This window comes from Petromyzon marinus, chromosome 10, assembly GCF_048934315.1.
Source record: "Petromyzon marinus isolate PM22_M1 ecotype Great Lakes invasive population chromosome 10, UKy_Petmar_22M1.pri1.0, whole genome shotgun sequence".
NCBI lineage: Eukaryota > Metazoa > Chordata > Hyperoartia > Petromyzontiformes > Petromyzontidae > Petromyzon > Petromyzon marinus.
The window spans coordinates 5,832,971-5,857,946 of record NC_133676.1 but is presented as its reverse complement, the minus strand read 5'-3'; the positions used below and the strand labels follow the sequence as shown (position 1 = coordinate 5,857,946).

The window sequence follows — 24,976 nt, the reverse complement described above, 5'->3', positions numbered from 1 at the left end:
AAGGGTTTTGCCACCAAGTACTAAGTCATGTTTTGCAAAGGGTCAAATACTCATTTCCCTCATTAAAATGAAAATCAATTCATAACATTTTTGACATGCGTTTTTCTGGATTTAGTTGTTGTTATTCTGTCTCTCACTGTTCAAATAAACACACCATTAAAATTATAGACTGATAATTTCTTTGTCAGTGGGCAAACGTACATAATCAGCAGGGGATCAAATACTCTTTTCCCTCACTGTACGTGTACACGTGCGTACCATCATGTACGTACACATGTACTACCACGATGTACGTGTACACGTACGTGCCATCATGTACGACGCATCGAGACGACGTGGTTGCGCGGTACGAATAATAACCGATGATAGGTGTTTGTGATGATTACGAGAAGAATATTCATGCACAGTGCGTAGAACGCGCAGCAGAGACCTCGATGCGCTAGGCACGGCTTGGCAAAGCGTGCCGCTACGGATCGTAACAGAGAGTGGCGTGCGTGTGTGTAATAGAGGGTGACAGCTGATGGCGATGACCGACGATATGTCATCGATAGTGGCGGGATTCGAGCGAGGCCGAATCAAAGAACCGGTGCCCGGCACGGAGCGCGCAGGGGTTGAGGAGGAGGAGGAGCAGGAGGAGAGAATGCTAGGCTGAGTGTTTACAGGTGTCGCAGTCGAATTCCTACGGCGGATGAGCGGAGGAGAAGGAGGCCGTGTAAATTGCAAAGCGAGGGGATGCTATGCGGGCCCCCTTGGAGAGCAATCACGCGCAGTAATAGGCGCAATTGCGTGAGAGCGCACCGTTGCTGGTTCAGGTTATGGCAAGCATTCGGGGGATCAGCACCTTTCTAAGCTACAACATCTGCACTGTGTAAGAAGATGGGCCGACCTTGTTGCACCGCCACGAACAGGGAGCGTTGCACGACGCAGTGGCGGTGCCCTCCGCGCATTGAGGACCCTGAGCCTCAATTATCGTCGATGCCTGAAATTCTGGTGAGACGATAAAGAGACATTGACAGCGTCAAATAGGAAACTTTGCGATGTGGTGAGCTGAGAGAAATCCGTTTAACGTCAACGAGGTTTACTGAGGCAGTGATCATCTCCCGTTTACAGCTCTGTGCAAATGCTGGAATTTCCACATACCTATGGCGAGTCCATCCATGGCACAACGGCTGTTGATTTCCACACAAGTTGGTTCGCACCTTATCGACTCCGGAGGGATGATGGGCTGAGTCGACCCCCCTACCTGCCCCTGCCCCCCCGCTGCACCTCCCCCTCTGCACCCCCACCCTCTTTCCACCCCCCGTCCCCCCCCCCCCCATCCAAGATGTTCACTCGCAACCTTCAGATTGCGAGCCGCTCGCTCGATACCACCGAACCTCCTGGGCGGTTCCATAAGATGTCGCGAAAGAATATAATTTCAAGTGTTGTTCGACTTTTTTTTGCTGACTTTGTTGGTGAACCACTATACAATATATATTTTGTTGCTGCATCTTGGCGGCGGGGGGGGGGGGGGGGTGAGGGCCTTGAGTTGCTTGGAGCGATATTAATTTGCTATCTTTGCTCGTGCCGAACTACGTTGCCGACTCCACGTTGAGTTCGTCTAAATTTTTTTCAGCGTGAACTTTTTTTTGTTGGTGTGGGGCGGGGGGCGACCGCACGTTAAATCCGAATCAAAGAAGCCTGCACGCTCCTCTCGTGAGAGCTGAGCCCAGGAATTCACTGCCATTATTGAATAGTTTTAAACGAGACCGTTAGTAGTGCATTGCAAACGTCTCGTCTGAATCGCTTCCACCATTGCCTTATATCGATGCCACCATTAGGAGAAGATCTCACGCTTAAATCTTCCGCAAAAGCTCGCCGGCAGCACGGCGGCTGAACCGCACTCCTCTGCGCGATGTTTTTGTGCACAAACGGACAGTGGAGGGAAATTCACCCGGGCGGCGTGCCACTTCGGTCACTGCCCAGAGCAGCACCGTGGGACGTACAGAGCGACCCGTGGCCCGGATTCACGAACACGGAGGAGGCATCATCGCAGCAGAGAAACGCTCCGCTGCTGCCGACGCAATTAAGCTGGCTGATCCACTCCCGTGTTAAATCACGGTGAAATCACGGTGAAATCACGGTTAAATTACGGTTGTCGCCCTGTCTTTGGTTCAATCAAGTCTGACTTTTGCTTGGTGAGGCACTGGATGTCGAAACCGGCCCACGGTTGTACTGCACCAATGCTGCTGCTGATGAGTTGGACTTGCGTGAGGCAGTGCAGCTGACCTGTTGTGTAAAATACACTCCAATCTTGTTGTTGTTGTTGTTTACCTATAAATGGAGGGACAAATACTGTATGGGAAGCAGCCGCTATTCATTTGTTGTCATTGACATTATCCTTATCGCCGTGTCGGCATCACTTGTTGACTTGGCACGTCACGCCGAGTGCCGGGCGGAGAAGCGCTCGCGAATTAAACACCCATTCCATACACCTGTGCCCTCGCGGCCCCTTCAAAGGGGATGCCTCTGCGTGATGGCCCATTCATTTAGCGCTTTGATGGTAAACCACTGGCAGGATTGTGGTGCGAGGTGGCCGAGGTAGCAAAGTGTACGTGCCACGACACCGCTTCCCCCCCCCCCCCAGGCACCGTGTCGCCCGTACTCGGCGCTCACTAAAAGCACTTGCCTCGACATTGTTGGATGTTTTTTTGTTGCCCATTGGGTGCCGTGTCATGAGAGCAGTCCCTAGAGTACACGGCGAATCGGGACGACCGCCCCGAGCCCCGCGCTTTGGGAGGAGGGGGGGGGGGGTTGTCTGTAATATTTCCAGTTCAGTTTGAAGGCATCGGGGCGCCCACACGGCGTGGTTTGCCCAGGCCCACTCCACACCCCCTATGGACGACCTTGCGTGTCATCATGGCTCACTCACCATCTGTTAAAGTTCGATTATAAAGACCGCGTCTAACACCAGTTGTGATTGACCATCTTAACCTGGCATGGGGCGGGGCGAGGCGGGACCTCCCCCCTAGGTCAACTCAGCCTAAATTTACTTTCCCTTGCGCGTTCTTGGGTCGTTCGAACGTCATCACTGTGAGGGCGAGGCCGTGGGTGTGAATCACACCGCTCGGTGTGAATCACACCGCCTGGTGAGCCACGGTGGCCTTAATAGGAGCTCGCGAAACGCCACTTGTTCACCACGGCCCATTAAAGTGAACCAAAAAACAACTCGCGACCTTTGTTGGTGATTGTAAAAGAGAGTTAATGGAGCTTGAGGAAAGGCTCTAGGATTTGGTGAGGAGCGGTGGGGGGGGGGGGTGATTTGGGAGTGGGGCGGTGGGTGAGTGCGTGGTGAGGTTGTGCACGAGGCTTGAGTCTCCACAGAGGCTCGAAAGACGAAACGCAGAGGCGGGGAAGCTTCTCGGACCTCTGGGCTCCTCCGCCGCGTTGAGCTCAACCTGGGCCGCTGCCCCGTTGTCGCCTTCAGAGATGGGATCTGAAACAACGCTCGTGACGATCCACACCTCATCGCTTCACTTCTCCTGAGAGTTTTGTAAAAAAAGGGAGGTGGGGGGTGTGACTGAAGGACACGCGTTGGTGCGCGCACGTGGTTAGTTTGGGAAGTGGTGGTACAACGGTTAGCGCTCTGCGCTCGCAACCCGAGTTCCATTCCCGCTCACGGCCAACACCAACCGTTATTCTAACCGGTCATGGGCCTCCCCTAGGTCGACTCAGCCTCAAATGAGCACCTGGTGCGGTGTGTAGTAAACATCGCCCACTCGGGAGACACAGGCGGCCGGGCGTGGTGCCACCCACCCACCCCATCGTGTGCCGCTCGCTTCCAACACGCTTGGCCCCAACAGTCCGCTACAGCGCTACGCGGGGGATCTTTGTCTCCGCGTGCGCGAGTGTGTGAGAGCGCCCGTCAAGTGGGACAATGCCGCCGCTGGTGTCTTGCCCAAGGCGCACCTGCCTCCGGTTTGTTGCTGCTGCTGCTGCTTTGGCGGCGGAGCAGCTGTGATGGGATGTTCATGCGCGGTGGCGCACCGCGGTTACATCTCCCGGGGGGGGGGGGGAAGGTTGGGGGGGGTGTCCTGTTGTTGTTGTTCCCCGCCGAACAACAAACGGCGACTCTGTCGCCAAAGCAACGTGCGTCGACGTACCCAGCCCCATTGTGCGTGGGGTGTTTAATGCGCCACGGCCGAGACGATGTCCACCCTGGAGGGATGATGGTGCGGTGAAATCAACCCGCGTGCAGGTGCCGGCTGGAGCCGTTACATCGCGCAACCGTAGCGGCGGCTTCGGGAGGCTTCCATCCAGCAGTGGATTGATCATGGCCCATTATAATGATATATGCAGTCACATGGCGTGTATCCCCTTTACATTATAATGCATATATATTTTTTAATATGTGTAAATCCACTGCTGGATGAAGACCTTCCGCCGTCGTGTCGCTCACGAGGGTTGTTTGACCATACTTCACCGATCTGATCGGAGCAGTTGTGCGTGAAACACGCGGTTTACACCATGCGCTATTGCAAGAGAGATATTGGCACGTGGCTTAATGTACATATCATCATTATGTAATTGAAAAGCGCCGTTTCGCTTGAACCACAAAGTGATGTTGCCCACAGCCACACTGCTAATAGCCCTTCCTCTCCCCAACATTAGGTGTATAAATGCGGTGGCTCGAATCCCATAATGATAGTCTTATATGCGAGCGCCGCCGCAATTATAACTGTTTAACAAAAAATATATATTTTCGGGAAGTTAACGACTATTAGCTCCAAATCGCCTTACAAATATGCGCCACTTACCACGCGTGGCCGTCGACCCAGGGCTAACAGCCTTGGCCGGGTCCGAGGTGAAATACGAAACCGGTGGCCGCATTCGTGAGAACAAATCCCAGAGGCACCACCTGGCGTCTTCGGTGCCATTAATGTGAACCGCAAGACGCGCGCGACACCCTCTCACGTTGACTGCACGTGAATTTTACCCAAATATCTCAGCATCGCGCGCGCCACGTTCGTCACACCACTTCGAACGCAGCAGCAGAGCGTCTCTATAATGCAGTAGAGCGGTGGGCTTTTTACGGATGTACGTTGAACTTCTTTCGCGCCGTACGCAGCCAACCGTGCGAGTCGGGAGTGCGGGGGGAGGACAACAAACTAAGCGAAAAAATCTGATTCAGATTTTAAAACGTCTAGCTCGACTGGCTTCCTCATATTGGAAGAGCGTTCCAGATGGCCGCAGAAGCGCATCTGAAGCGCGCGATGCAGCCAACGCCTTTGTTACAAACTGGGATTTATTTTCTGTTGTTTTGTTTAAGAGAACAACAAGACTACGCATGTTTTCCTCCTGTTGTGAAGGAGCTGCCAGTCACAACGGGCTCTCTGGTTGGCGTAATGCGTTTCTCACCTGTCTCTTTGTATGCTCGTTTAGCTACCAAAATACGTTGAGCCGCGTTGACAATGGTCAACAATCACACACACAACGACAAAAACAACTCGTCAGGTTAATGACACACCTTCACGAGTCATTTGTGTTCGTTTTATCAAAACCCTAGACACTGAGCAAATTTTTAAAACCATTGCAGTGAGCAGCCATAAACACAGCTTAAGTCATACATATGACACCAAGCTACCGAGATTTGTAGAACGCCAGAAATAAATGGGGACCAAAAGGGCATATGTTGTTGCGACAAGCTGCATGGGGGGGGGGGGGGTTGGTGAGGGGTAGGAACAGAGTTTGGTCATCACGCTATCTCTACTCCGAACTGTCATCAACAAGACCAACCGACCACAAGTACGGCACTAGTCCTCCCACTGAACCCAACCTGAGCCGATTAGCCATCAGACACGAGTACTGTATCAGCCCTCTCACTGACCCTGACCAACTTCACCATCTCAGCCAATTGTACTCGCCTTCCTACTCGTCCTATTACACTAAACTCTAACCCCCCTGAACCCCACCTACGGTGTTTCAGCGAGGCCCATTTTTATTCATACTTCTTTTGTGTTCTCCTGCTTCTTCTTCCTGTCCCCTTGTTCTCAGTGCCGGCGTTCACATCGCTTGCTCCGTCTCTCCCAGGTCCCAGGTGCTTCCTCAATGATGGGAATCCCGTGGGAAGCCCCCAAGCGCGCCGGGGGTATGGGGGGGGGATTGGGGCTCTGGGGCTCTCTCGCTGGCAAGCCTCTTGTGCCGCCGAGAGCACCCTTGATAAGAGACTCTTCTCAAAAGGCGAATGCCCGTGGACGGAGGGCGGGGCTGGGAGGGAGTGGGAATGGAACGGGGCCCGGGTGGGATCATGTTCCCATGCAGGGCTGTAAAGGGGACTCAGGTGGCTGGGACTCCCATCGGTTTTTGCTGACGGACTCCCCCCCACCCCCCCCCCCCCCATCGTAGCTGTGGCCAGTGTGGGCAGACAGCGTTGTCGGATGTATGTTATGTTGAACTTCTTTCGCACCGTACGTAGCTAACTTCTCAGAAGCTAGGCGGCATCAAGCCCTGGATAGTCCCTTTGATGCTTAACCACCACGCATTAGTGAGGTGTTGTGGGCTTCGGGGCTATGTTGACGGCCGCAGAGTCGGGGAGGGGGAGAAATATCCATTGTTGTGCTGTACTTCCCATCTATGCTCCCACGCCTGTGCTCCTTGCGTTCACCAAACGAAAAAGATCAGCGCAGTTGAACCGGCGTTGCGACGGGAGAGGTCTCATCCCCAGCAGATGATTCACAGAGAGAGGACCTCTATACACGCATGCACGTATTGTACCACCAAGCTGTAGATTTACCTACATCTCCAACTACCCCTGTCCGATACCCCTGTCCGATACCCCTGTCCTCCCCCCGCGCACCCCACAATTCCAACCAGGTCCGACGGGAGGGCTTGCTGAGCGGTAAATATTGGACCCTCGGCTCCGAGACCTCGCTGGAATGGGGTGGAACAAAACACCGGGCAGACGTGTTTCTCCGCGCCGTATTCCAGCGAATGTTATAAACCAGAAACTCCGACTCCTATACACGATGGTCAGGTGCCTCCCCAGATGCTAGCAATTACTGTGGACCGCACACGAGTGGACCACAGCTCTCCACACCCCTCCCGCCATCGCACCCCAAACCCTCTCCCACAACGCCTCTTCCTCCCCAGTGAGTGCTCCATTCAATTTTTTGTTTAATTGTTTTGTTATTCCGGGGGGGGGGGGGGGGGAGTGGGTCGGTATCATCTCGGCAGAAACCGCCACGCACGGGTGATAAACAATGGTGGTCATTGCTCGGTTTGACTTCACGCCGCGCGTGCTTACGTTTTAGTTCTTGTCTTGTTATTAATAATATTGTTGTGTTTGTTTGTTGCTTGAACCAATGTGGTCGAAAGCCACCTCGGTGGCTTCAGAAGAAAGTCGATTCGGTGATTATCATCATAGCTTCATTTCAACCGGAAAGCATCCACCTCACCTTACTGTCGCCCTAACACAGGGGTGGGTGGTGGCCTCTACGATTACGATAGCTGGGAGTGATTGTGTAGAGTTACCATACTGTCGTACAATTTTTAATAGGCACACCCTGTACTCCAGTGGTAGTGCCTTATGCCGATATTCCCTGTTCTTAACTAGCCTAGCAGCGTCCCGAAAAATATCTGTTGAGAAATGAAGCCCTGGTGAACACCATTATTATTATTATCCCTTTTTTTTCGGGGGGGGGGGGGGGGTTCGTGTTATTGGAGCTGCTGATATTCTTGAGAAATTCAGGGGGGAGGGTGGAGGGGCTAGTCTGGAATTGTTCGGGCGCGTGTTCAAACGAGACGCAGAAGACGCAATGAAAAGGGCTTACAGAGATGTCACCGGTGCAGGGCAGAGGGAGACCGGGAGGACGAGATGGCGGGAGGGTGCGGTGGTACGAGAGGACAGCGGACGTCGAGGTCAGAATATTATGAAACTCGAAGAGAGAAAAATACGTGCAACCGACCCCTCCCCGCGCAGTTAACGAGACTTCTGAATTCAGAAAACGTTGCCGGTGTCACGTTACGCCGTGTGTACAGTGTACGTCGCGTTAATAGCCGATGGTGGTTTTTAAGACATTGTCTTCGGCGACATAGGAATGTGGAATTTCCACCACTTGACTCAGAACTGTAACCGATACGAGAACCACGCCTATATCCGGGCGTGGCGGCCACTCTCATCACGCCCGTGACGCGGCGTTTCGGAGGCACGGGGTTGGTGGATCACGGAGATCCGCGCTCCTTGGTCAGCACAGATGGCGGTGCAGCAAGTGGGTTCGTGAGCCCGTCTGTGCGGAAGCTTGGTAGTTGTTTCTCGCACGTGGTGTGGGGGTTTCCTCTGGTTTCCTGCCGCTTGCGATATTTATCCTTCCAAGAGGAATGGGCAAATAATCCCAACCCAACGAGCCTGCTGAAAGATGCCTTTCCGGACAAATGCATGATATTCGAGTTCGATTCACCGTCACGGATTAAAATCGGTGGCGAGTGGTATCTGAACCAGTCCTGGCACCCGCCCCCGTTCAACTAACCGGAGCCGATCATGGTGGTCAAGTATGGTCAAACAGCCTTAACCACGAGAGGGGGCGCAGGGAGACCATCCAGCAGTGGATTGACAACGGTGCTACCAACTGTTCACGACATTTACTCGCAATTTAGTTTTTGACGGAATGAATGGATAGTTGGCATTGCGAGCGCTCCCGTGGGCCCTTCGTGAATCAAGGCGATGAGTGTGGGTCCCTGTTTCAGTGGGGACAGGGGATTGACCAAGGTGACCGCGACACGAGTGGGAGGAAGATCCGAACACTCCCACGCCAGCCCCGGGCCATTCCTTTCATGCCACTCTGATCGACGGAGCCATCACTGACACAGAGACGGGAGACAGAGAGAACGAGACGATGTGGGGGAGATATAAAGAGATGCACGGGGTGTGGGGAGACGGAGAGAGACACGGGGTGGGATACAGAGAACGACATGGGGTGGGGAGACGGAGAGAGACACGGGGTGGGGAGACGGAGAGAGACACGGGGTGGGGAGACGGAGAGAGACACGGGGTGGGATACAGAGAACGACATGGGGTGGGGAGACGGAGAGAGACACGGGGTGGGGAGACAGAGAGAGACACGGGGTGGGGAGACGGAGAGAGACACGGGGTGGGGAGACGGAGAGAGATACGGGGTGGGGAGACGGAGAGAGATACGGGGTGGGGAGACAGAGAGAGACACGGGGTGGGAGACAGAGACAGGCACGGGGTGGGAGACAGAGAGAGACACGGGGTGGGAGACAGAAAGAGACACGGGTGTGGAGACGGAGAGAGAGACACGGGGTGGGGAGACGGAGAGAGACACGGGGTGTGGAGACAGAGAGAGACACGGGGTGTGGAGACAGAGAGAGACACGGGGTGGGGAGACAGAGAGAGACACGGGGTGTGGAGACAGAGAGAGACACGGGGTGGGGAGACAGAGAGAGACACGGGGTGGGGAGACAGAGAGACACGGGGTGGGGAGACAGAGAGAGACACAGGGTGGGGAGACAGAGAGAGACACGGGGTGTGGAGACGGAGAGACACGGGTGGGAGACAGAGAGAGACACGGGGTGGGGAGATGGAGAGAGACACGGGGTGGGAGACAGAAAGAGACACGGGGTGGGAGACAGAAAGAGACACGGAGTGGGAGACAGAGAGAGACACGGGGTGTGGAGACGGAGAGAGACACGGGGTGTGGAGACGGAGAGACACGGGGTGGGAGACAGAGAGAGACACGGGGTGGGGAGACAGAGAGAGACACGGGGTGGGGAGACGGAGAGAGACACGGGGTGTGGAGACAGAGAGAGACACGGGGTGGGGAGACAGAGAGAGACACGGGGTGGGGAGACGGAGAGAGACACGGGGTGGGAGACAGAAAGAGACACGGGGTGGGAGACAGAAAGAGACACGGGGTGGGAGACAGAGAGAGACACGGGGTGGGGAGACGGAGAGAGACACGGGGTGTGGAGACGGAGAGAGAGACACGGGGTGGGGAGACAGAAAGAGACACTGGGTGGGAGACAGAAAGAGACACGGGGTGGGAGACAGAGAGAGACACGGGGTGGGGAGACGGAGAGAGACACGGGGTGTGGAGACAGAGAGAGACACGGGGTGGGGAGACAGAGAGAGACACGGGGTGGGGAGACGGAGAGAGACACGGGGTGGGAGACAGAAAGAGACACGGGGTGGGAGACAGAAAGAGACACGGGGTGGGAGACAGAGAGAGAGACACGGGGTGGGGAGACGGAGAGAGAGACACGGGGTGGGGAGACAGAAAGAGACACTGGGTGGGAGACAGAAAGAGACACGGAGTGGGAGACAGAGAGAGACACGGGGTGGGGAGACAGAGAGAGACACGGGGTGTGGAGACAGAAAGAGACACTGGGTGGGAGACAGAGAGATACGGGGTGGGAGACAGAGAGAGACACGGGGTGGGGAGACAGAGAGAGACACGGGGTGGGGAGACGGAGAGAGACACGGGGTGGGAGACGGAGAGAGACACGGGATGTGGAGACAGAGAGACACGGGGTGTGGAGACAGAGAGAGACACGGGGTGGGGAGACAGAGAGAGACACGGGATGTGGAGACAGAGAGACACGGGGTGGGGAGACAGAAAGAGACACAGGGTGGGGAGACAGAGAGAGACACGGGGTGTGGAGACGGAGAGACACGGGGTGGGAGACAGAGAGAGACACGGGGTGGGGAGACGGAGAGAGAGACACGGGGTGGGGAGACAGAGAGAGACACGGGGTGGGGAGACGGAGAGAGAGACACGGGGTGGGGAGACAGAGAGAGACACGGGGTGGGAGACAGAAAGAGACACGGAGTGGGAGACAGAGAGAGACACGGGGTGGGGAGACAGAGAGAGACACGGGGTGTGGAGACAGAAAGAGACACTGGGTGGGAGACAGAGAGATACGGGGTGGGAGACAGAGAGAGACACGGGTGGGGAGACAGAGACACGGGGTGGGGAGACAGAGAGAGACACGGGGTGGGGAGACAGAGAGAGACACGGGGTGGGGAGACGGAGAGAGACACGGGGTGGGGAGACAGAGAACGACATGGGGTGGGGAGACGGAGAGAGACACGGGGTGGGGAGACAGAGAGAGGCACGGGGTGGGAGACAGAGAGAGACACGGGGTGGGAGACAGAAAGAGACACGGAGTGGGGAGACAGAGAGAGACACGGGGTGGGGAGACGGAGAGAGACACGGGGTGGGGAGACAGAGAGAGACACGGGATGTGGAGACAGAGAGACACGGGGTGTGGAGACAGAGAGAGACACGGGGTGGGGAGACGGAGAGAGACACGGGGTGTGGAGACAGAGAGAGACACGGGGTGGGGAGACAGAGAGAGACACAGGGTGGGGAGACAGAGAGAGACACGGGGTGTGGAGACGGAGAGACACGGGGTGGGAGACAGAGAGAGACACGGGGTGGGAGACAGAAAGAGACACGGGGTGGGAGACAGAGAGAGACACGGGGTGGGGAGACGGAGAGAGACACGGGGTGGGAGACAGAAAGAGACACGGGGTGGGGAGACGGAGAGAGACACGGGGTGGGGAGACGGAGAGAGACACGGGGTGGGGAGACGGAGAGAGACACGGGGTGTGGAGACAGAAAGAGACACTGGGTGGAAGACAGAGAGATACGGGGTGGGAGACAGAGAGAGATACGGGGTGGGAGACAGAGAGAGACACGGGGTGGGGAGACAGAGACACGGGGTGGGGAGACAGAGAGAGACACGGGGTGGGGAGACAGAGAGAGACACGGGGTGGGAGACGGAGAGAGACACGGGGTGGGAGACAGAGAGAGACACGGGGTGTGGAGACAGAGAGAGACACGGGGTGTGGAGACAGAGAGAGACACGGGGTGTGGAGACAGAGAGAGACACGGGGTGGGAGACGGAGAGAGACACGGGGTGGGAGACAGAGAGAGACACGGGGTGTGGAGACAGAGAGAGACACGGGGTGTGGAGACAGAGAGAGACACGGGGTGTGGAGACAGAGAGAGACACGGGGTGTGGAGACAGAGAGAGACACGGGGTGGGAGACGGAGAGAGACACGGGGTGGGGAGACAGAGAGAGACACGGGGTGGGAGACAGAGAGAGACACGGGGTGTGGAGACAGAGAGAGACACGGGGTGTGGAGACAGAGAGAGACACGGGGTGGGGAGACCGAGAGAGCTGCCGCCCCTGCTGCCGAGTAATTACAGGCTTGCGTAGAGACCCGCTGGTCGACCGGTCGAGGTTCCTCCCCTGCCTTCATGCACAAGGACGAAAGGCAATGCTTTGATGCCTTTCATCATCGTCGTCGTCGCCATCAGCCACGGTCAATCCACTGCTGGATGAAGGTCTATCTAAGCTGCCGCTACTTCTCACAGTCATGCGTTTTCGTAATCCACATAACACCCTGCACACGATCTCATTCCATAGCTCCATCTCACCCCTATGTATACACACACAGATACAGTATTTACGGGCATCATTTACGTACACGAGTAGGCTTGAGCGGTGTTTATATCCATAGGCTTGTTGGCTTTCCACACCAAATGTTATATTCGGCAGCGATTCATAACAGAAAGCGAACTCTGTGGACTGGTTCGACGCCTTCTTTTGAGCGTTCCTCGCGCAGCAGGGCCGGGCTTGTGGAACAAACGCTCCTGGTGTTGCCTCGTGTGTTCTTGGCAAAGACACTCCCGTCTAAAACTATTATGAACTTGTTTTTTTTTTTACCAGTTAAGGCCCACCCAGCTACGGCGCACAACTAAGTGGCTTATCACGTGGATTGTTTTTTTAGGCAGCCAAATACTGCAAACTTGCGTTGATTCTAAAAAAAAATGTGGAAGGGTAAGACCGCGACCACGGGGAGAGAGACATCCAAACACAAAATGTAACGGCGTCAGGGTCGTGGTCGAACCAACGACCTCCTGTATTCCAGGCGAGGTAGTTAACACTTTTGCTGTTAAAAATGTGGTTTCGTATTACGTCCACAGCGCATGGCGTGGGGGATGGGGGGTGTAAATATTAAGATGACGCACAGACTCATGGCTATTTAATATATTTTTTAAATATCAAACCTCGAGGCGACTCTCCTCCCTCTGCCTTGTGAGTCACATGTGTACATTCCATTCCACATGCTGGTGCATGAGTCAACTTGTAGAGCCATCAAACCATTGGCTTCCCCCAACATGGTACTGATTTTATCGACCCCAATGGATAGCTAATATGGATGGAAGGCCACCAAGGGGATGGAAGGCCAACCCGGGGAAACAGGACCTGCTCTTGCATGTCTTTAGCTTGTGAGTCGCCCACCACGTGTCACTCACCACATGTCACCCATCACGTGCTCAGGTTTCGCTTTCCATTAGATTCACTTTCGAGTAAGCCCTCGTTTAACGTGGTGGACGCGTTCCTGAAAAGTGCGGCATTAAGAAAACCACTCGTGAAGCGAAAACAATTTCCCCATTAATGATGCAGCGATAAAGTGTGGAGAGATACGAAGCAGGCACACAGTGTTGAAGCGGCAGGACAACTAACTAAGGGTACGTCGCCGTGTTACTGTATAATTCCGCGAAGTGTATCATATCGCTCAGCCGTGCGGCTTTAAAAAAAGTCGTTAATCATCGAGCACTCAGAAACTGCGTTACAATGGACGCGTGCCGTGTTATAACTGGCGCGTTCCGCATTTTCAGAAGTATTCCCGAATGGAAGAGCTGCTTTATAGCGAAAACGCATCATAGTCAGAATATGCGTTAAGCGAGCACTCACCATTTCCGAGTCCAATGAGCCAGAACGGACACGGGATCTACTTAAAATAGTATAGATGTATTTGCTTGGCTAATAACCCCACTAATTTTAAGAGATTATTTCATAATCAATTGTTTATTGGCCACATAGAGAAATTAGAACCGCTAAAATGATGCTAGCCCATGTGGCACTGACGAGTGAAGGATCTGGTCTGGGCTCATGGACTAACATTACAACTAATGCATTGGATCGCACATGCGATAAAGTAAAACGTCTCATTCACCAACCCGCATTGACCGGCGTAAGGGGCCGTCCATAAATGACGTCACGCGATTTTGGACGTTTTTTGACCCCCCCCCTCGTCACACGGCGTCACAAAAATTCAGACCCCCCCTCAAATATGACGTCACAAAGCTCTGCCCCCCCCCCAAATAAAACATGCTTCAAATCGCTTCAAACTATTGTCATTGTAGTTCGTATGTAATGTGGCGCTGCACTCTGATGTTGTAGGAGAAAAATGTCTAAAGAAATATTTAATTATTTATTTAAGTAGAACGTGTTGTCTATATTTATTTAAAGTTGCGCATTTTTACGTGACGTCATATTTCTCAACCCCCCCCCCGCCTCGTCACACATCGTCACAAATGTCTGACCCCCCCCCAGGTGCGTGACGTCATTTATGGACAGCCCCTAATGAACTATGGTCAAATTATATCCACGGATCCGCACGGCGTGAGGAGGTGGGAAAGGAGGGGGGGGAGGGGGGACTCTCATCCAGCAGTGGATTGACATTTCTGCTTGTTCTATGCAGCAAACCCTTCCCCCTCGCGGATTTAGCTATCGAGGTTTTTTTTGCGCCGGATCGATCGAGGTTAACTTTTGCCGATCGCGCCCCTGTGGCTCGACCATTCGCGGTCGACCGCGAGATTCCTGTACGCATCGTAACGGTACTGCTCATGACGATGCTGCCGCGGATGAACGCACTCGCCTTGTCTCCCGTGCCGACTCTCGCGGGTCCCAAGTCACGTCGTGTTTCCAGCCTCGGGTGCGGAGGCAGTGAGGTTCAGCCGCCCGGGATTTGTCTTCCTTTAGTGTGCATTCCTGGACAAGGATACGTGTACAGTACTGTACACTACATTCATTTGTTGACTTATATACATCTACCTTAACACTAGAAAATATTAACCTTAATCCAAATTAAAATACAGCATCCCCTTGTTATTCGCGTGCGATACGTTCTGGAGATGCTCGTGAATAGCACGTTTCACAGATAATGATATTGGCATACGATTATCGTACGCGCAACGTCTGCAGGTGCTTCTAACGTTTCTAGAAGTTATCTCTCTGTGTATAGCTCATCTCTTTTATCTCGTCACTGTCTCTCTCATCACTTTATCGCATCACATGCTCTCTGATCACATTCTATCTCATCACTTTATCGCTCATCATATGATGTCTCATCACTTTATCTCATCACTTTCTCTCTCATCGCGTTAGCTAATCACTTTCTCGATGCAGTCGCGTAGAGTTTCGGGTGCGATTCGCGGAGAGCCAAAATCGCGGATAACAAGTTCGTAAACAACGAGGGAATGCTGTAATTGTGTTGATGTAGGCTAACTTGAAACAAAAGGAGGGGCTGTTGTATTGTGAACGGTGAACCAAACCCTAGTTTTCCCATTTGCTTTTGAGTTTGCGGATGGCTGTTTTGCCAATTACGGCTTTTCTCAAGAACGTGGGCCCCGCGATGGGCAAGGATTTGCTGCACTCGCTGTACATTGCCCTGGATGATTGTGGGTAAAATCCCAACAACAACGTCTGTCTCTTCTCATTAAAAAAAAAAAATGGCCTGATTGTACTGATGAGTCTCAAAACGTTGAAAGCCGGCCCAGAGTGTGCTATTTAAACAAACAAATGCCAAAATGGGAAAACTGTGATCTGAAAAGCATGATAGTCTAAACAAAAAGTTGTATTTTATCGCAACCGCAAAGGCTCTTGACTGTTTACGCTTTTACTGCTCGCGTGTTCCGTGCGGCATTTCCCCTCATCTCTCTTTCTCTCTCTCCCTCTCTCAACAGAGGTTCCCTCTCAAACGACCCTCTCACTTGGTTAATCCCAAGTGTTCTCATTCATACCCGCTCATTGTTGTGTCTCGTGTTCTGTGCACACACTGACCGCCGCCGCGCCTCGTGCGCTCCAGCCTCCCGAATCGCAGTCCTGGCCATCGCGCCTCTAGTGGCAACCGCGCGTTCAGCTCTCTGAATTGAAATTGTGCGGCAAAACCGTCGAGCGTTGGTGTACGGTGCTATTTTAGGAATATTTTGATGGTTTTTTTTTCCCCGGATTTTCTGTTTGCACATGCACAAAGTCACTTGAAGATGTTTTCTGGTTCGTGTTTTTGTTTTTTTGGTTTGTTGCGGTTGCACCCGATTCAAGAGCCGAATGACTCACAGGGCTGTACCAAATAAATGAAACTATGAAACTATGAAATGAACGATTCAAACCCCATCAAACAATCCCACCCGGCCGATATTCGATTATTTTTCGCAACTCGTGGTAGCCGCTACGCGATTAAAAGAATCGAGTATTTAAAATAAACATTGCGATTACTGTAGCGGCCACTAATGGCTGCAGTACGAGTCGTGTGAACGCATGACAATGCAACGCACACACGAAGTTAATATCGTCGAGTCTTACCCGGAATTCTAACCGTGTATTATCTATATTTAGAATCGATATAATAGTTGCACCGATAGTTCACAACACAGATCATTATTTTAAAGTACGTACGTGGGCAATGCAATCAAGCTTCTATTTCGATGCAGGCAAGCGCGTTCGCCAACGCATCTTCACAATATCTCTGCTCGATGGTGCTCTTCTTCAGCCAGTCTACTTGTAGGTACAGCCCCTTTGGTTTATTCCACTGCTGGATGAGTGTCTAACCCACGCCGTGCGGGTCGTGGGGTTGCTTGACCATACTTTACACCATGCTTGGCCAGTGTGTGGTTGGCGAAGACGTGGAGAAAATAGACGTTGGAGCATAGTACAGTCCAACAATTTATATTGCAGCAGCAGCCAGCATGTGCTTTATGCGTGGTATTCGCCTTTCCAGCATGGTCCAGGCTGAACCTGCTTAGCTTCTGACGAAATCGGACGAATTTATCTTCATTTGGTATAGGCTCTTCAACCAATATTCCATATTTAATATCCCGTTCATTAATCCGGCGCCAAGACATGCTTGCGGTGAAGATAAATACCGTGCGTAAATGCATGACTTGTTTCACAGTGTCTAGATTGCTGCTTTGATAGATAAAGTGGAAGGCTGAAGTACTTTCTTCTTTTGTTTACTTAAATCAGGGTCCTTTGCAATTTCGGGCCCGTGGGCCAGACGTGACCGACGAAGGCTCTGGGAATGGGCTCCGCCGTGATTTTAAAGAGATGCCGCAGATTATTGAGATGAAAGAGGGCTATGTAAGAGATAGATGAGAGGGAGAGTTGTAGATAACGCAAAGATTAGCGAGACGAAAACGAGACAACAAGATACACACGAGTGGGTCGCATGTTTAGACGTTGCGATGCCGCGTGACGTCACAACGTCTGTGCACGTGGCACGTGACATCCACGTGGCCCGCAGGCGCACAACTCACTTCATTGAGGCCCGTTGGGAAATGTAGTTGCATAACCCTGACTTAAAGGAAGGCAAAATGTATCTGAGAATCAAACATCTCGTATATGTAGATACGTAGCTTATAAGTTTGTTTATTTAGTAAGAAAATACTTTAAATTTAGTAGCTTTCGCTACTTTATCCCCACCTGAAGAAGGACGCTTGTGTTGCGCCCGAAACGTCGTGATTTAATTTGTTTTCATTTATTCTTTTATTTTATAGTTTTACCTACGTGACTTTACCAAAAAAAACAAAGAGGAGAGACACTCTTATTTTCTTCCTTGCCACCCCCCCCCCCAAATGGGTTAAGCACCACCAACTCCTTTGCACACCCCCCCCCCCCCCCTTTTTGTTGATATCTCCAGAGACGGCAAATGTCGCGGAGCCGCAGCGGAGGTAAGAACCCGCGCCTGCCATTCTCTGCAGTGGACATCGTGTCTGATGAGACAAGAGGCGTCTTTGTTCAGGAGGCCCGGTCGCCTTGCTGAGCCGAGGAGGGCAAGCGACAGCGCGAGGTAATTGCTAACGCTATAAATTACAGAGTCTACCGAATAAAATCCCTCCCTCCGTGCGTTTTCTTTCATGAAAAAAAATCCCACTCGAAACAATTATTTTATTACCGTATTCTCCGGATTATAAAGGCGATCCAGAAAAGTGTCTCCCGGTGCCAATAAAGTTGTACTATTTATAAAGTCGTACTAACCTGGTCACGCGCCTACACACGTAAATACACACCTCTACCGGATGATAAGACGCACGGTCAACTGTTTTTATACTGGTACGAAACGTAGTGGACTGGAAGCCCAACCGGGATTAATTCACAGGAGGCAGGGGATTAATTGTGTATGTCTGTGGATGTCTGTCCACGTGGGAGGGGTGGGGCTGGGTGGAGAGGGGAGGGTAGGGAGGGGCTGGGTGGGGAGGGGCTGGGTGGGGAGGGTGGGGCTGGGTGGGGGGTGGGAGGGGTGGAGCTGGGTGGGGAGGGTGGGGCTGGGTGGGGGGTGGGAGGGGTGGGGCTGGGTGGGGTGGGGCTGGGTGGGGAGGGGCTGGTCACCCCGTGGTGCCCTTATAAAACTCTACATTTAACCTACTCACGCCGGCTTGTGCCCGCCTTCACAGTCGGGCATATTTGCGGAATACACCACACCGCCGTTGACCCTGGCCATTGACGAGCAACCCAACGTTCCTACCAGCTCCTTCTGCAGGAATGTGTTTTTTTAAAGTAATGGGGGGTATGGGGTGGGGGCGCGTGTTCTTATAATCTAGAGAATACGGTAATATCATGCGTTGTAAACTCTATAAACGATGGCGAGCCAGAAGATGCTTCATCATCGCCACGGTGGCGAGATGTTAACTACCTCGCCTGGTATGCAAGAGGTCATGGGTTCGATCCCGACCCTGACGCCTGCTGTATATTTGGAGTTTGCGTGTCTCTCTCCCCGTGGTTGTGTGGATTTTTATCCGGGTCCTCCGTTTAGAGTATTTGGCTGCTACTTGGCTGAGCTATCATTTGTGGCCAGGTCGCTTCTGAAAAAGAGCTATATGGCTCGGTGGGCCGTACCTGGTAAAATGTAAATAGAATAAATAATAGATCATTGGGCACTGCTTCATTGCGAGATTAATTTGAGTAAAGATCGGAGGAGGGGACAACGGTTCGCGTGATCGTGCATCCGGCTACGGGACCGCCATGGTAACGGAAACTCTTCGGAGGTAGGCTTAGTATATTCCATGTATCAGTCGGTCCCATCATCGGTCTTACCTGAATACACGCTGCGGGAAGGAAGTGAAGTGGGTAGGGAATGGTGTGTGTGTGTGTGTATATGGCGTCGTGGAGGTAGTTACAGCAAGGGGCACAGACATCGTGCAAAGTTGAGGGTGGCTTCTATTATTGTTCCTCGAAGGAAAAGTCGCACAAAAGGGCAAGAGAAAAGGAAGGGGATTGCGGGGACGGGAAGTCCCCAAAGCGGACAAAGAGGAGGAGGGCACGGCTGAAGATGAGGGCAGCAGGAAGAGAGGAGGGGGAGGACTGACCGGGCCAAGACGCCAAAGATGAGGGGGTGGTGATGAGAAGGACACGGAGGGAGAACGACGAAGCTCAAGTGAGCTGCATGGAACAGCATCTGTTTTCACAGGAGGCGGGGGAGAAGGGAGGGATTCAGAGTGAGTGGGGCCACACAGCCATCACGTGATTTACGGAGGCTTGAACTTATTTAGATGGAGATATATCGTTGTGGCGTGTAAATTGCATGTTCGCTTTTCTAAAAGCACTTGTACGGATTTTATATAGATTATCATATCCCAGTCCACCTACAAACACTGCCGCAGGTTTAAATACTCCGATGTGTTCTCCAGCTCTCTGTCCGACTTTTGTTTTGATCAAATTCGTCTTGAGAGCTATGCAGGCGTCAACATTAAGTTATTGAACAATACTTTAAAATCAATTATCATCGGTTATTATAATCTCAGTGCTATTAGAAAATCCATGATGATATTTGTATTTATTTACGTTTATGCCTTTATTTTATGGAATCCAAGTTTTAGAAAATATCGTCTAGCTTCGTTGTAAAATAGCCAAATCTCTCAATCTCCTCTTCTGATTTCTATACACATTATTTGACGATGCTGCGTCGCCATTTTCAAAATGTAATTCTCATCAGCCCCATGGGGTTAAGTGCAGTCCTCAGCGCTCACTAACGACCTCTCTGGCCTTTTTCTGTTTGTGTGCTATGAAGAAAGGCCATTGCCCAATATGTGACTGATTGAATGTTTTCTTTTAAGGCCACAGCGTTGTTGACGAGCGTGAGTTTATTCACGAGTACACAGGTAATGCTACTTTCTGCGTGTCGTCTCAGTACGGCTATTTCATGTTTACCAATGCCTGTGATCGTTTTTATTTATTCGATATTTGGTATTTAAAGATCAGAATCACGATATTAAATGCATTTTGCTGTTTGGCATTGTGAGCGGGCCAGATGGTATTCGTGGAGGGATCTTGAATACAAATATCAAACACAGACTCATTTGTGGTAAAACAGGCCACAACCAGCTGATGACTCAGAGCAATGGGAAGCGGCCCATATCTATTTTTACACATTTAAGCACATACTGCTCCCCATTTGGCTTATGTGGCAATGCTATTTCGTTTTTTTTCGTGATTAGACAGACCGTAGTGTGAGTTTTTGTTTATTAATGTATCGATTTTATGCTTGCGATTATCTGTTGGCAGTGGTGCATTCGCACAAATAACAAAGACACATCAATACATTCGAGACAATCTCTCCGCTATGACGATGGGTCATTGCCCAAAATGTCACCGACATTATCTCCCTAACATTAAGACAGGGAAATTGCCCGAGACACTGCCAATATCATCACTCTGCTACGTGGAAGATCCATTATCCGAAACGTCGCCTGCTTGATACATTTCCAACGTTATTGAAGGACGCGTTGAGTTGTTGTTGTTGTTGTTCAACACACAATAGCAGCGCCGACAGTTTGGCTACGCGGACAGTCGCACAAGCCGAGCCAGAGAGGGCCCTGCGTGCGCAGCGAAGCGGTGCGGAACCGCGTGACGCACGCCTCCCCTTTTGTGATGCAAAGTGGGTGGAGGAGACGCGGGGCGATTGACGGCGCTGATTGCGACGTGGACCCGGATTGCCGTGTATTAGAGCCATCAATCGCATGGCTAATTAGGCGGGGGGGGGGGGGGGGGAGCTGGCACCACCCACCGGCCGGGGCTGTCAGAGGCCCTGCGTGATGCGCCGCCTGGCACCCAGCCTGTGTAAATAGTAAATACACTGCAGGTTAGACGCACGCGGCAGACAGCCGGACGCGGCTTTTAAATGAACAAAAATAAACCCCTCAAAGGCGACGATTGCGGGTGTTGAGCTGGTACGTCGCACGTGTGCATGCATAAGGCTTGTATAAGGGGGGTGGGGGGTGTTCAGAGCGGTGGCACGGTGGTTAGCGCACTGCGTGTTACGAACCCGGCATGCTATGAGTCATTTTTCTTGGTAACAAGCGTACAGTGGGGGAAAAAGTATTTGATCCCCTGCTGATTTTGTAGGTTTGCCCACTGACAAAGAAATGATCAGTCTATAATTTTAATGGTAGGTTTATTTGAACAGTGAGATACAGAATAACAAGAAAAAAAATCCAGGAAAACGCATGTTAAAAATGCTATAAATGGATTTGTATTTTAATGAGGGAAATAAGTATTTGACCCCTCTGCAAAACATGACTTAGTACATGGTGGCAAAACCCTTGTTGGAAATCACAGAGGTCAGACGTTTCTTGTAGTTGGCCACAAGGTTTGCACACATCCCAGGAGGGATTTTGTCCCACTCCTATTTGCAGATCTTCTCCAAGTCATTAAGATTTCGAGGCTGACGTTTGGCAACTCGAACCTTCAGCTCCCTCCACAGATTTTCTATGGGATTAAGGTCAGGAGACTGGCTAGGCCACTCCAGGACCTTAATGTGCTTCTTCTTGAGCCACTTCTTTGTTGCCTTGGCTGTGTGTTTTGGGTCATTGTCATGCTGGAATACCCATCCACGACCCATTTTCAATGCCCTGGCTGAGGGAAAGAGGTTCTCACCCAAGATTTGACGGTACATGGCCCCGTCCATCGTCCCTTTGATGAGGTGAAGTTGTCCTGTCCCCTTAGCGGAAAAACACCCCCAAAGCATAATGTTTCCACCTCCATGTTTGACGGTGGAGATGGTGTTCTTGGGGTCATAGGCAGCATTCCTCCTCCAAACACGGCGAGTTGAGTTGATGCCAAAGAGCTCCATTTTGGTCTCATCTGACCACAACACTTTCACCCAGTTGTCCTCTGAATCATTCAGATGTTCATTGGCAAACTTCAGACGGGCATGTATATGTGCTTTCTTGAGCAGGGGGACCTTGCCGGCGCTGAAGGATTTCAGTTCATCTCGGAATAGTGTGTTACCAATTGTTTTCTTGGTGACTATGATCCCAGCTGCCTTGAGATCATTGACAAGATCCTCCCGTGTAGTTCTGGGTTGATTCCTCACAGTTCTCATGATCATAGCCACTCCACGAGGTGAGATCTTGCATGGAGCCCCAGGCCGAGGGAGATTGACAGTTCTTTTGTGTTTCTTCCATTTGCGAATAATCGCACCAACTGTTGTCACCTTCTCACCAAGCTGCTTGGCAATGGTCTGGTAGCCCATTCCAGCCTTGTGTAGGTCTACAATCTTGTCCCTGACATCCTTGGAGAGCTCTTTGGTCTTGGCCATGGTGGAGAGTTTGGAATCTTATTGATTGATTGCTTCTGTGGACAGGTGTCTTTTATACAGGTAACAAGCTGAGATTAGGAGCACTCCCTTTAAGAGTGTGCTCCTAATCTCAGCTCGTTACTTGTATAAAAGACACCTGGGAGCCAGAAATCTTTCTGATTGAGAAGGGGTCAAATACTTATTTCCCTTATTAAAATGCAAATCAATTTATAACATTTTTGACATGCGTTTTCCCGGATTTTTGTTATTATTCTGTCTCTCACTGTTCAAATAAACCTACCATTAAAATTGTAGACTTTCTTTGTCAGTGGGCAAACGTACAAAATCAGCAGGGGATTAAATACTTTTTCCCTCACTGTATATATCCCTCCACCCCAATCCCCCCTTCACTAACGCGCACTGACCAGCATGGTGAAGTCTGCGCTGTCCGGGGGGAGGTGGACACGAGATGCCGAGCCCCCTATTTGTTTTTTTGCGTCATCGGGAGGATTCGAACCGTTTCGTCTATCGCGCTCAGCAATGGGTCGTTGACGCTCTTGCGACGAGATGGAAAACATTCTCCTCGATGTCTCGGTCCCTCCCGTATAGCGACGGCACGGCAGAGAGTCATCTCGCCGTGCGAGTGTTTAGGCCGCGCGGCCACGCGACGTGTAGTAATAGTAGTATTATAATAACTATAAACATTTTTTCTTTAACCAGGTAAGGCCCACTGAGCTACATAGCTCTTTTTCACAAGCGACATGGCCTCAAATGGTAGCTCAACGAAGTGAATTATCACGTCGAAATTTATCGCGGCCAAATAGTTTATGTGCATGTCTTTTTTAAATGCGGAGACAAAAACGGGAGGAGAAAAAATCCACCCGACCACGGGGAGAGAGACACTGCAAATTTCAAAAATACAGCAGGCGTCAGGGTCAAGATTGAACCCACGACCTCCTGTGTGTGCTAGGCCGTAGCAGCTGCGCCCATGCGTGTCCGCGCAACGGGGCCTCAAAGGGGCACTTCCAAGTTCAAGTTGATGTTGTTACTCTCTGGTTCTTTCGGAAACGTGATTTTACCGCAAGAACCAGAGAGTATGGATTCCTGCAGTCACGAAAGCTTAAAATCAAGATTGCTGTTGTTGATCCCGTGCAGGCGAGAACTCGAAAGAACCAGGATGAGTCTCATTTGCAAAGGGTGACCTTTGCATTTGATAATACATTTTACACGAAAGGAAAAAAAACAATAACGTACAGCAATTAAGTGGATAGACATCGTAAAGACAATTTAAAAAACAACTGCGTTACACGTGAGAAATCGACAATATTTTCACAAACTGTAGCGTCAAGGCGTCAGATCGAGCAGATTATGTTTGACTGGTCATAACACAATTACAAATTTTAAGTTACAGAACCATAATATACATATAGAGGGTGAGTATTGTAATCATATGTAAACGGACAATTATTCGTGTCAAATGCACCTAGCCTGGCACGAGCACTGCGGTGATATGACCGTCACTTTAGTGGCGGATGGCGGCTCCTGCGGCTGCGGCTGCTGCTGCTGCTGTTGTTGCAGGGGGTTGCCACTCGCTCCCTTTGTGCGCAGAGCCCACGTGAGACCCCGACTCGTTCCCGTGGCAGGGAGGCATGGCCTCTCTCCCTTCTCCTCCGCAGAGCGAGGGGCAGAGCGGCATGAAAAGAGAATAAATGGTTTCCAGCGCCGAATTGTGTGGGTAATTGCACACTCTTTCGTGCCATGCATGGGGAGGGAAGGGAGTGCGGTGGGGAGGGGGTGGAAATAATAAAATTAATGATGCCCCCCTCGGAATTGTAATGCAAAGTGGGGCGCGCTCGCACACAAAACGAACGGGGCCAGTTGGATTTCGAGCGCACGGCAGCAGCGCGTGGTGCAAAGTACAATTTCCATTCACGGGCCAAAAAACGGAACACAAATTTCGTACTCGTGGCCGCGTGGGCGGCCTCGGGGCTTTGTTTACAAGAGGCGGTGGGGGAGGGGTGGGGAGGAAGAACTCTTCCCCCCCCTCCCTCCCTCCCACCCACCCACCTCCGATTGTCCATGGCCACATTCACACCGCGGTCTCATCTCGGCTCCCATGAATGCAACGCACGGAACGCGATTACGGCAATTAAAGCCATTTCCCAGGGTTAATTCTGAGCCGAGTGGGAGGTGATGGAGAGGATAAGGAGATGTTTAAATGAAATATTCCGCGTCTCGCAGGAGAGCGGCAGCGGCAGTAAATAAGGATACACCTGCGCGGGTTTAATGAGAGCGCAGAAGATAATTGACGCGCAAAACTTGAACGTAGG

The 24,976-nt window shown here is 51.7% G+C and overlaps 1 long non-coding RNA gene across 2 annotated transcripts in view; it reads left to right on the top strand.

Annotated features, from left to right (window-relative positions):
- The window catches only part of LOC116941048 (uncharacterized), a 106,312-nt gene that overhangs the window by 62,788 nt on the left and 18,548 nt on the right, over positions 1–24,976 (top strand). For both annotated transcript variants that reach the window (XR_004402633.2, XR_004402632.2), the window contains exon 2: positions 17,772–17,921. This is a non-coding gene — a long non-coding RNA (uncharacterized LOC116941048). The remainder of the gene's footprint in view (positions 1–17,771; positions 17,922–24,976) is intronic.